This window comes from Hippocampus bargibanti, linkage group LG10 (assembly GCF_051943395.1).
Source record: "Hippocampus bargibanti isolate YZ-2025 linkage group LG10, ASM5194339v1, whole genome shotgun sequence".
Taxonomy (NCBI): Eukaryota; Metazoa; Chordata; class Actinopteri; order Syngnathiformes; family Syngnathidae; genus Hippocampus; species Hippocampus bargibanti.
The window spans coordinates 16,968,573-16,980,738 of record NC_142743.1 but is presented as its reverse complement, the minus strand read 5'-3'; the positions used below and the strand labels follow the sequence as shown (position 1 = coordinate 16,980,738).

The 12,166-nt window shown below is 40.4% G+C and overlaps 1 protein-coding gene across 2 annotated transcripts in view; it reads right to left on the bottom strand.

The window, feature by feature from the left end:
* The window catches only part of septin9b (septin 9b), a 78,433-nt gene that overhangs the window by 58,352 nt on the left and 7,915 nt on the right, over positions 1–12,166 (bottom strand). The window contains exon 1 of one of the 2 annotated variants that reach the window (XM_089006360.1): positions 2,842–2,960. The exons of the other annotated variant lie outside the window; for it this stretch is intronic. The gene's annotated coding sequence lies outside the window, so the exon portion shown is untranslated. Of the gene's footprint in view, positions 1–2,841; positions 2,961–12,166 lie in introns of those variants that run through there. 2 annotated transcript variants of the gene reach the window in all.

Genomic DNA, 12,166 nt, shown 5'->3' with positions numbered 1-12,166 from the left:
ATATAAATTAGGAATTAACTTTTTTAGAGCTTCAACTGTTTTGAAGCACTATATAAATCAACATGTATACATCGTATTGCATTTTGTACAGCTGCCCCGATTTCAAGTTCAGATAACTCCAGACCTATATAACTTAGGCATTAACTCTTGATGAAAAAAGAGAGTCTAAGCTTTCCTACGCTGCATCAAATGTCTATGTAGTCGTAAAACTCAATATTCTGTGTGTCCTGGAATTCGGGTGAAAATGACAAAAACCCTGGCACCGGAGTAGACACATTTTTGTACGTCTGCTAGTGAATGAGTTAAAATGCTCAGAATTGTTACATTTTGTGACAGTAAAGCCAGAAAGTTACTGAGCGTCCAAGCAGATGGCTATGATATAATCCCAAAACAATATATTCGTTATATTAGCATGCTTGAAATTGATTCGATTGAAATGAGTTACCGATGAATTTGAATTAACAATTCGTGCATTAACTTAATTATTCACATCAACACAAACGATATGTAAGGGAAGGATTCACATTGTTTTCAACCTCGTTTTCTTTCCCCACCTTCAAGCACCTTCAAACTCAATTTAAATCATTGAATAATGCCACCTGTCACGCACGCGCCTTTCCTGAAGGCCTCATGACTCACAATGTTTCCGTCATGAGCTCCGAAATAAACGAATATGATGAAACGAGAGGGCAAAGGCGCAACGGTGAGGCGTTCACACTAAAAGGATATCCTCTCCACCTTTTTCATGGAACACGATGAACTTCCTTTTTTTCCTTCACACTGGGAGTATGACTGTTTTATGACACACTTATATGGAGGCTTCAAGTCTGGTTTCGTTTTTCCATATCACCTCTCCTCATGAACACCCTCCACTTCCTGCTCATCTCCTTACCGATTGAAAGGGAAGTCCAAGATGGCACCCGGGTAGGCAGGCTCTCACGAGCCTTGCTTTTTATGTTGTTTGTGTTTTTTTCTTTTGTCACTTTGTGTTGTTGTGGGTCATGTGGAACATATACGGATTGGTTTTCAGAATTTTTGGCCACAACATTCAACAAGGCGGAGACTCTGCTGAGCGGTTACGCCTTTTCGGCAGCATGAATACGCCAGCACCGTTTTCGATTCCACATACGCACCAATGCGTACGTGGAACTGTCGTGGCTTGGAATTGAAGGGGATTTACGTGGGACAGGAGATGTGAGATCTCTTTTCGTCAATGGATGATACAGCTTTGTGTTTGCTTTCAACATTTAGCGTGTAGCAGACGTGCACATTTAACCATGATGTCCCCGATCCATTGGTGAAAAGGATGCTTTGATCTCTCCTCTTTCATCTAGAACTGCTTCATACAGCAAAGAGGGTGCAGAAAGTGCTTGCGATTGAATAACTATCTGTGTCTTTGTGTTGTCATATTATTTAGTTGTTGGGTTTTTTTTGTGTTCTTTTGACTTCAGGATGGAACAGCGAGAGTGGCTGCCTTTCCAGGAGCTTCTGTATGTTGTTGTTCTACTTCTTCCTTTCCTCTTCCTTCCATCACTTTGCCGCTGTGATATGTAAATTTCTCCACTGCGAGACTAATAACGGCGAATCCGATCCAATCCAAAACCCAACATGCAGGTTAAAAAGGAGGCTTTCATCCTCTCCTCTTTCATCTAGAACTTCTTCATGTAACAAAGTGTTTGTCTTGTACATTATAGAGTACTTGGGGAAAGTTGTTAAGATTGCACAACTGTCCATGTTTTTAAGTTCCTGTTGTGTTTATCATTTTGCTTTGTGTTGACTATTAAGTGCTTTGTTACAGCTGCAGCTGTTGTGAAAGCGCTATATAAATTAGGATGTATTGTATTGTATTGTATTGTATTGTATTGTATTGCGAAGCTCACACAAAAAGACCTGAGCTGGGAATTGAAACCTCAATCCCTCCATTGTGACAAAGATCAATTAAATGTGTGCTCCTCTGTGCCACCGTATTAGAAACAATTAGTTTCCTTATCATGCAATATAGTTCTCCACATATCTGTGAATAAGATGTTTTGAAATACATTTGAGACATTTGGCAAACATTTTACAAAGTCACCTGTGCTACAAAAAGAGTCACGTCCTCTGAAACTGCAGGGCCGTTGTCATGACAACGGGTGCAAACAGTGGAGCAACCAGAATGTTACAAACGTTGACATTTCAGGAAGTGGGCTGGACCGTGTGAAACGTATCATAGGAAGTTATACCTGGATAGAAATGTACCAAAATAAAAAAATATGAATAACCCACAAGGAACATTTCAGAGCAAGAAATGACGGTGGATAGTACAACGCTGACACCAAGTGGATATTTTGTACACACATGGCAAACTGTACACGAGTTGCCGTGAGTTCCCGTCTGGGCCAGTGAGTTGAAACATTCTCGTGGATTAAAAACCAATTTGTGCGACGTCACTCATCTTGACATCCAGATTTAATCAGTCTCAAATAGATTGGCTCTCACGGGAGTCGAGGCGCCGTTCCATTAAAGTGAAACAAGCATCAAAATCAATCGTGAACATTTTGATCAAATCAGCTGACATCAGTGCCTCCCTCCAGCCTCCTTTGGATCTCAAAATAAACCATCTGCGTCTATCAAGATTAATCCAAGTTGCTCTGGACGCATGCGGATTTAACACTGTTCATATATTGACAATTGGAGAGTCCACTACTCCGCAAAAGATTAAAAGCAAATTTGTGACAGGCCATCACTGAAGCTTTTACTTAGTGCCGCTTCACATGCTGTAATTTTTCGGGGTCAGTGTGCATGCGCTTTCTACTGATCTGAAGAAAGGGAAAGAAGAGTGAAGAAATAGACTGAACTTACTGGCTATTCTGGCTCGCTCCATAATTCCACCTCAAACAGCAACTTTTTTGTTACTAACTCTCCCTCCTTCCCTTTCTCCTTCTTCATGAACAACTTCCCCTTTTCATGCCCCGACCGACTGACTCCTGACGCCCCGTCACCGTGTCCCCCCCTTGCGTTCAACCCTCCTCTCCCTCCTCCCTCTCTCCTCCCTCGCTTTGACTTCCTCCAACTTTTAATGTCTTCAGTCTGTCAGGGTAACAACTGACGTCGGCTGGCCATGTGTGATTCATATCGAGTCCCTTTGTTGCTTTCTTTTTCCCTGATGCTGAACAAATTGCGTTCGGTTTACCTTGATGAAAATTCAAACTGGGATTCTAACAGTGGCGGACCATCAATGCCTCAAAAGCGTTCTCCGCTGGCCTAAAATTATCTGAATCATGGACTGATGTTAATTCAATTATGTCCATGAATTCTTATTAAATACAGTAAAGTCTCGTTATATCGATATCGGATATATCGATAGTCCCGGTTATATCGATACTATTTCTATGCACGCACGGAGAAAATTACATGCAAACAGGGTCGGATATATCGATAGTCCCGGTTATATCGATATTTTTCGGACTCCCTTGGATATCGATATAACGAGACTTTACTGTAATTCCAAATTGTCTTTCAACTTCCTTTCATTACTTTTTCCCTGTTGTGGTGCTCCCAGGCGTCTTTTTTCATATTTAAGCATTTAATCAATCACACACACACACACACACACACACACACACACACACACACACACACACACACACACACACACACACACACACACACACACACACACACACACACACAAATGTCCGACACCTTCAAAGAAATACAGATGACGGCTGAAGAAACCTTTTCATCAATAGTTACTAGATGGACTTTTCAAGAAAAAATGGACACCATGAAGAAAGGTCAGTCAGTTATTTCCTGTCTAATGGCACCCTGTAGCGGAATTGTAGTCAGCTTTTGGAAAAATATTTCCTTTTCGGTGTGCCTTATAGTGCAGAAAATACGGTACCCGGTAACACCAAGTTGCTCTGTAAAGTACGGCACAGGCTATATAGCATTTCCGACATGAAGATATAGCTAGCCTGCTAGCTAACCCTTTGTTGTGGTCGAAAATGTATTGGCGTAAAAACAAAATGGTGAGTTACATTTACTCAATTTCATTTTGTCAAGTTGTTATGAGAATAATAAATACAAAAACATAATGAAGAAAAAAATCATCATCATCACCATAATAATAATAATAATAATAATTTCATTTTTAAGTGCTTTTCAAAACTCTCAAGGTCATTTTACAGTCACAGGATAAGTTTTTCTGCGGGTGAGCAGCGGCAACCAAACACGACAGCGTTCACTCAATCCGAAACTAACTCAAACACCGTAGAATCTACGGTGTAGATAGAAAGCTAGCTAGCTAGGTAATAGATGGCTAGCTATATGCATTCAAATATCAAAATCTTTCTCTACATTTCACATAACTTAACTTAACAATATCATAAAATGTCCTTTTTTATTTTGGGCAACACACTTTGTTTTAGCGTTTGGGGTGCTTTGAAATGTATTTAATTTGATATTACCAGTTGTAATTTGGAAAGAAGAGAAAGTCTAAACTTATAGCAGAAGTTGTCGTCTTCTTAAAGTGTCGTGCATGAAAACAACATCATCTAACAGCAGGCAACTAAAAAAAAAATCTACCGGATGACGAGTTTGCATGTGGCTTCAGCTCGAATGGCGCAACTGCTTTTGTCATTTAACTCAACTCGCAATGCAATGCAAAGAAAACAGTGCTTTCCTTTTTGGTTCATATCTGAAAAAAAACAATGAATTGACTCTCAACATTAAAATGTAGCATTTTTATTACTGCCTTTTGCTGGATCTGATGTAGCAGATTGCAAAATGATCACATGGGAGACTTTTTATGTACACACAGCAAATTTAAAAAGTGGCTACATCAGCACTTTTTAAACTTAGCGAAGAGGGGCTAAATAAGAGGATATGAGCACTGACAATATATAACCAAAAGGAAATATTTACTGAACATGTTAAAATGTTTCATCACCCAATGCAACTCTCTACCTCACTCTCACACACTCTCACTCACTCACTCCTAACTCACTCATTCACTCTCTCTCTCTCCCCTTCCATCTCGCCCGCTCTGTCTCTCAATCAATCAATCAATCAATCAATCAACCTACCGACCTATCTATCCATCTATCATTCACTCATTTAAGAGTGTGCCAATATTTTTGCTCACTTAAAAAGTGGTATGTGTCAAACTAAAGCTGTACTGTCCTGTGTTGTTTCACCCACCTTGGTCTAAATATTGTGAAATCAAAGATATAAATAAAAGATCCACCCATTCATATTTTTATGCTATAATGCTAATGTTATTGCTAGCTCATTCTGGCTGTCTGTCTGACACTAACGAAATATATCGATTGACAAAGTTGATATGATGGCATAATTATTACACGGTTGTTCAACCTGTTGCTGATTGGGCAGAGAGGAATACAAAACATACATTTTAGTAGAAATCATTTATTGTTTTGTCAAAATAACTGACATTGGAGATAATCTCATACAACACAGAGTAGATTTTGAAAGAATATATTTCAGAAATTAGAGTTGATTAATGTCAAGCTGTAGCTCGGAACCAACCACTGTACCGCACCCGAAACCTACAGTGGAAAATATGCCACAAATGTCATACAAAACTGTCGAAGAAAAAGACACAGGAGCCCGCTTCCTCTTTCTTTCGGTAGAGATTGATGTTAACGTGTTTTTAACTGTGCAACTCTCTCTCCTAACAAGTGTGTTCAAGAGTGAATCTCCCAAACTTAAATGGCATCAAGACAAATGGAGAAGATCAAGGGAGATTTCAACAATCTGACTCAACTACTCCTACCCTCTTAAATCCTGCTGCTCATTCAGACATCAGAGCAGCGATGGTAGACAGAGCAAAGGAAACAGATTAAGGATTTTTTTTTTAAGCGTGAGCGTGCGTGTACATGCCTGTGTTGACAACTTGGATGATGACAACCCAGAAAGCCGCTCGATTGTGTTTTGCAGATCGTTCAAGTGTCCGTGCAATTACAACAAGACCATTGTTCAATTCGTGCACGCGTGTCTACTTGTGACATAGCTGAGAGTTGTCTTTGTCTTGAGGTGGGACATGCTAGTGTGGCTAATCAGTCTATTATGTCATGATGTGCTCATGATGAGTTTGAACAAAGAGAGACAGAGAGGATTCATCCTGAAATACTCCTCTTTGTATTCACGTCGTTCTATAAAAGGCTCTATAAAGAAGGGCATGATATATATATATATATATATATATATATATATATATATATATATATATATATATATATATATATATATATATATATATATATATATATATATATATATATATATATCATGAATATTTGTATTCACGTCGTTCTATAAAAGGCTCTATATATATATATATCATGCTCTTTTTTATAGAGCCTTTTATAGAACGACGTGAATACAAAGAGGAGTATTTCAGGATGAATATATATTGGGTATTGTATGTTATTAAAATTATTTTAATATTATACTATTATATTATATTTAATATAAAATTATTTTTTCCAAGAATCCCACCTTCTACAAAACATTGCTCTTTGTGACCATTTTGGGATTACATCATAGCCATCTGCTTGGACGCTCGGTAACTTTCTAGATTTACTGTCACAAAATCTAACAATTCTGAGCATTTTAACTCATTCACTGAGAGACGTGTAAAAATGTGTCCACTGCAGTGCCAGGGTTTTTGTCATTTTCACTGAAATTCCAGGGCCCACAGAATATTGCTTTTCTAAAAGCTAGCAACCACTCATTTGACGACAATTGGGTTAATATTTTAGCAAAGAAAAAAATAGATGGTTTGAAAGGGGAGTAACAGAAGCTATTTTCATAAAACAGCAAAACCCTTCACTAAATCGCCATGGTGTTGTGAGGTTCAATTTGGATCGTTTCTACAACCGACTTCTTGGGCAACATAGGCTTAGTTATGCTGATGAGGTGATACCAGGGCAAATGACGCAATCAGGCCAGTCGTAGACCCCATACTTGGGCAGGACAATAGAAGTAATCAGTGTAGCCGCAGGGAGTGGTAGTAGTCCTCTGCTCCACCCAACCTGGGAGCAGGGACCAATCATAGCAGAGTCTGGCACCGCCACGTCTGGACAGTAGGGATATATATAGGGCCAAAACTACCACCAAAAAAATTTTAGTTCGCTGACGAAGCCTCTTGGATAAGAAGCGAAACATCTGACACCTTCAAAGAAGTACAGTTGACGGCTGAAGAAACCTTCTCATCGATGGACCACTCCTGTACGACTGAGAGCTTACACAGATGTATGGCTAGTTGATGTACCATATTTTGCTAATGTTAATGCTGTTGTCACAATTTTGGAGTATCGTCATAGATGTGGATTCAGTTCAATGCAGTTCGTTCCATGAGTTCAAACACACACACACACACACACACACACACACACACACGCACACATACACACTATTACAAATGCACTTTGCAGCACATACGCTAAAGATATAAGCCTACATTTGCAGTCACCGAGGCAGATGGTCATGAGGCACAGACAGTCACGTGCTCTTGTTCAATCATGCAAACACACACATAGACCCCAGTCCACCCCTTCCCTCTAAAAAGGGGTCTGCGTACCACACATTGACTAAGAGTCGATGGTGGGCCGCGGGCTCCACATTAATGTAAGCCGTCACTTCAGAGCACAACCTACAGCCTAATGCGTGACTCGAACATGCTATATTTAGTTATGTAAGAGTGGAGCATAACAACAAAAAAAGTCACCAGCACGCCGGCACACACTTAAGGGATGCCTGCCAGCGACTGATGCACAATGAAGAGTGGGGGAGAGGGTAAAAGATAAGGGTGCATATGCGGTGGAAGTTTTGTAAAATACGCTCAGTAGAAGTCATTTGAAGTCATTTCACAAATTATGGACACAACTTGTCTGGAGACGTCGGTTGTCATTTGAGGCTTATATAACTATGTTTAAGCCTTATATTAGTAACCTGTTTTGGTTTGTATTGAAAAATAAACATTGAATAAAATATATGTTCTATAAAGAAATGTACAACTGGAGAGAATACTACATGTTACAACAAAAATATTCATACAGTACTGTATGTTGTTCATAACTGAAATGTTCGTAAATAGGGAAGTGCCTGTACTCCATTCACTTGAATAAAAATCAAAGCTGTACTGAACAGTTAAAAAATGTTGAATTGCTCTGTCATTATTTTTGTTATGCAGTAAGATACTTTGTGGGTCTTGTAAAATAACATCAGGTTACTACAGACCATTTAACTCATTCGCTACAATTCACAAATTCATTCGCGAATTGAACAGTGTGATGGGGAGCGCCATTCCCAAATTTGTTGGGGTTTTGGTTCTTGCGTAAGGTGAAGATAAAGCGCTGGTTAGACCTCTGGCAATGTTTTTCCCTTTCACGAGGGGGCAGCATTTGCCGTTTGTCCATGTTAACAGCTTTAGCAGTTGTTAAAGCGCTATATAAATCAATATGTATGTATTGTATTATTTTTTTGGACAGCCGGCCCCATTTCAAACTCAGATAACTCCAAACCCATATAATTTAGGAATTAACTCTTTTTTTATGAAAGAAGAGAGTCTTGGGTTTCTGACGCCGAATTGAATGTTGATATAGTCCTAAAACTCAATATTCTGTGGATCCTGAAATTTGAGTGAAAATGACAAAACCTCTGACACTGGAGTGGACACATTTTTGCATATTGTCTGGCAGTGAATGAGTTAATCAGAACAGCCCAAAGCCTTAAGAAACAGAGTTTCCTGGGATCTGATGAGGAATAAAACAGTAGTGTGTGTCGAGTAATGCGGTGCAGCCAGCCACTGTCGGATGACCTCACCATAGCGCTACGCAGTGCTCATCTCCCCCACCGCCCCTTCTTGCGCGTCATTGTCATAGACCGCCATGCACGTGCTGCCAAGAGAAAGAGAACGTGAAAGGGGGAGGTAGAGTGGCAGGCCCTGTCCTCCTCGTTTGCCCCATCCCCATCCAACCTGGGGCATGTACAGGGGATGACAAAACCCCTCACATCATTCATCCTCCAAAAGCCAAATTTAGAAGCTGACCGTTGTACACTCATGACTTTTTTCATGAGCAAATCGACATCATGTGTGTCGTTTATTTGGCTCTGCAATTCTTTTGTGATGCCATAGTGGCAGATGTATCCAAAATCTGGAATTGATTTTGATGAGACATTCTTTTCATTGAACATGACGTGCCGTCAAATGTAAGTCCAAACGCAATTCAGAAACGAAGCACACGTCATCTGCATAATTCAAGATAATGAGGTCTGATTGTGTCACTATTTTCTAATCACAACTACCACCTGACTGATGACAGAGGTACAATGCTACCTTTTATACCTAAACTGGGGTTGGTCGTCACTTGACGAGCATATTATGTATTATTATGTAAATATTTTTTTTTCCCATTCACCCTGGTTATTGCTGGGAAGTAATTGTGGTGTGTGTGTGAAATGTTTCCTCTCCACTTCTTTTTATTTATCTGGCTATCTTCTATCTGTCTACCTAGCCGGCTGGCTATTTAGCTCGCTTTCTATTAGCTAGCTGTCTAGTAAGCTATCTCTTAACTATGTATCTAGCTGGCTGGCTATCTAACTGGCTAACAGTTAGGGGGCTATTAGCTAGCAGACTAGCTTTTTATGTATTTGAGTTATTCCGGGTTGAGTGAACGCTGACGCATGTGGCTGCCACTGCTCACCCACATAAAACACTTATCTTGGAACTGTAAAGTGACCGTGAGAGTTTTGAAAGGTGCTTATAAATGAAATGTATTATTAATATGATAAAGACCCCTCCAACAGTCCCCTTCTCTGCTTTCCAAAATCAACCCATCCCAGTTCCAAAAATAGAAGGCCACACAAGAAATGGACGACCGTTCGAACCAAAACTCAGTCACACTGAGGAGTAATTTTGCTTGGAGTGGCAATTGTATGACAGATACTTTTTGTAATCTAAAACATATCGCTGAAAAGGTTTCTTCAGCAACTTCTGTATGACTGAGAGCCGACACAGACGAATCTAAAATACACACACACACACACACACACACACACACACACACTAAGCAATAAATCTTCCATATTATACCAATATGACCAATATACGTTCCTAATGGGCAACATCCTTTTGTGCAACTGCTGAAGCAGAAACCAAGATAATTCAAAGCAGCCTTTTCCCAGATTCCCAACAAGTAAAGACATTTTGAGGGCTCATAAAGTCAGCAGGGCGAAGAAAGGCCACATCATTGTTCATGTTGAGTCAGCAGCTGGGACTGTGTCCAGTCTATGCCGACGGCCAATGAGCCAATGCTGGGAAACATACAAGATTAGAACCAACTCATGACCCTGTAACTGGTTGTACACACACACACACACACACACACACACACACACACACACACACACACACACACACACACACACACACACACACACACACACACACACACACACACACACACACACACACACACACACACACACACACACACACACACACACACACAGAGGCCCTGTCACGCAACATACCTAATCAACTCCAGTTGGGGGTAAAATTGGCTTTTTAAGCCACTATAGGCTCCTCTCTTCCACTTTGCTGACAATTGAAATCCCGCTATGAGGTCCGATGGACCGTCAAGCCAGAGCGTCGGTTCATCACAGAATGGCCGTGCCGCAATTGACATATATTTCTCTCACTCCAGACGGTAACCATTAGACATGAAATGCAGCTGGCAGAAGACTGAGCAAAATGGGGTTTCATCAAACATCACTTGTAAAATGGAGTACGTTTATTATTGAAAAATAGTCCGGTGCCGTTTTGGATGTCACAAGCCCAGTTTGCGTTGGTTCGCAACGATTACTGATTGCCGTCATGTGTGGCTCTAGCGTTGTGCTCTAGTGTTGTTGTAGTAAGATCATGGAGACTGATTTTCATCTGGTTGAAATCATTGTCAGATTTTCATTACTGAAAACAACAAACTTAATGACTTTATACAAGATTTGAACAAAAAAAAAACATTTAAGGGAGCTAAGGTCAATGAGCATTTAACTCATTCGCTGCCATTCCTGAATTTATTCAGGAATTGAAAAGTTTGACGTGGATCGCCATTCCCGAATTTGTTCGGGTTTTAGTTTTTCTTGTGGGGTGGGATATCTATAAAGCGCTGGTCAGACCTCTGGCAGTTTTTTCCCTTCCACAAGAGCACAGCATTTGCATTTTGTCCATGTTACCGCTTTTTTAGAGCTTCAGCACTATATAAATCAATATGAATGGATTTGTATATGTATTTTGTATTGTGCTTTGTACAGCTGCCCCAATTTCAAGTTCAGATAACTCCAGACCCATATAACTTAGGAATTAACTCTTTTTTACAATGAAAGAAGAGGGTCCAAGGTCTCTTACACTGCATTGAATGTTTATGCAGTCCTAAAACTCAATATTTAAACCCTGGCACTGGAGTGGACACATTTTTGCATGTCTGGCAGTGAATGAGTTAAGAAGCTTCACCAAATTTATAAACGGATCCTTGGTAGTCACGTAGGACCTCCAAGTTAGATGAACATTAGTTGCATAGTTTCTTCGTGATCAAGCTATTCAATCACAAAAACGCGACCATTTCTAAGTAAAACCCCATCAACTCTTTTGTCATCCCATCTCCAAAGTCTTGCTTGCGCCCCCAAAAAATAATTGCCACATCAGCACGAGGGCCCCACCGCTTTCACCTCCAGCTCGGCAAATGTGCCCAAAAGTGAATGAGGGCTGAAGTTGGAAAAAGAAAAGGAAGAAAGAGAGTTCCTGTGGTTACTCATGGCTTCGGTGCTCTATAATCAGCATGCCAAGCCCCTGATGTCCAAATCCACCACTTGTGGGTTGCAAGTGGACAATCTATACACATGCAGAAACACACACACACACACACACACACACACACACACACACACACACACACACACACACACACACACACACACACACACACACACACACACACACACACGCAGAGACCTCTGCTCATGCGGAGTTTGACTGTGTAGCACATTCAAAATGGATGGTTTGATGACCGTGACAAGGAAGCGAATCAAATGCTGCGACCTTGGCAGCGACCGCATCGGAAAAACAAATAAATATGTGAGGGAGAATTTGGAGGGGGGGAAA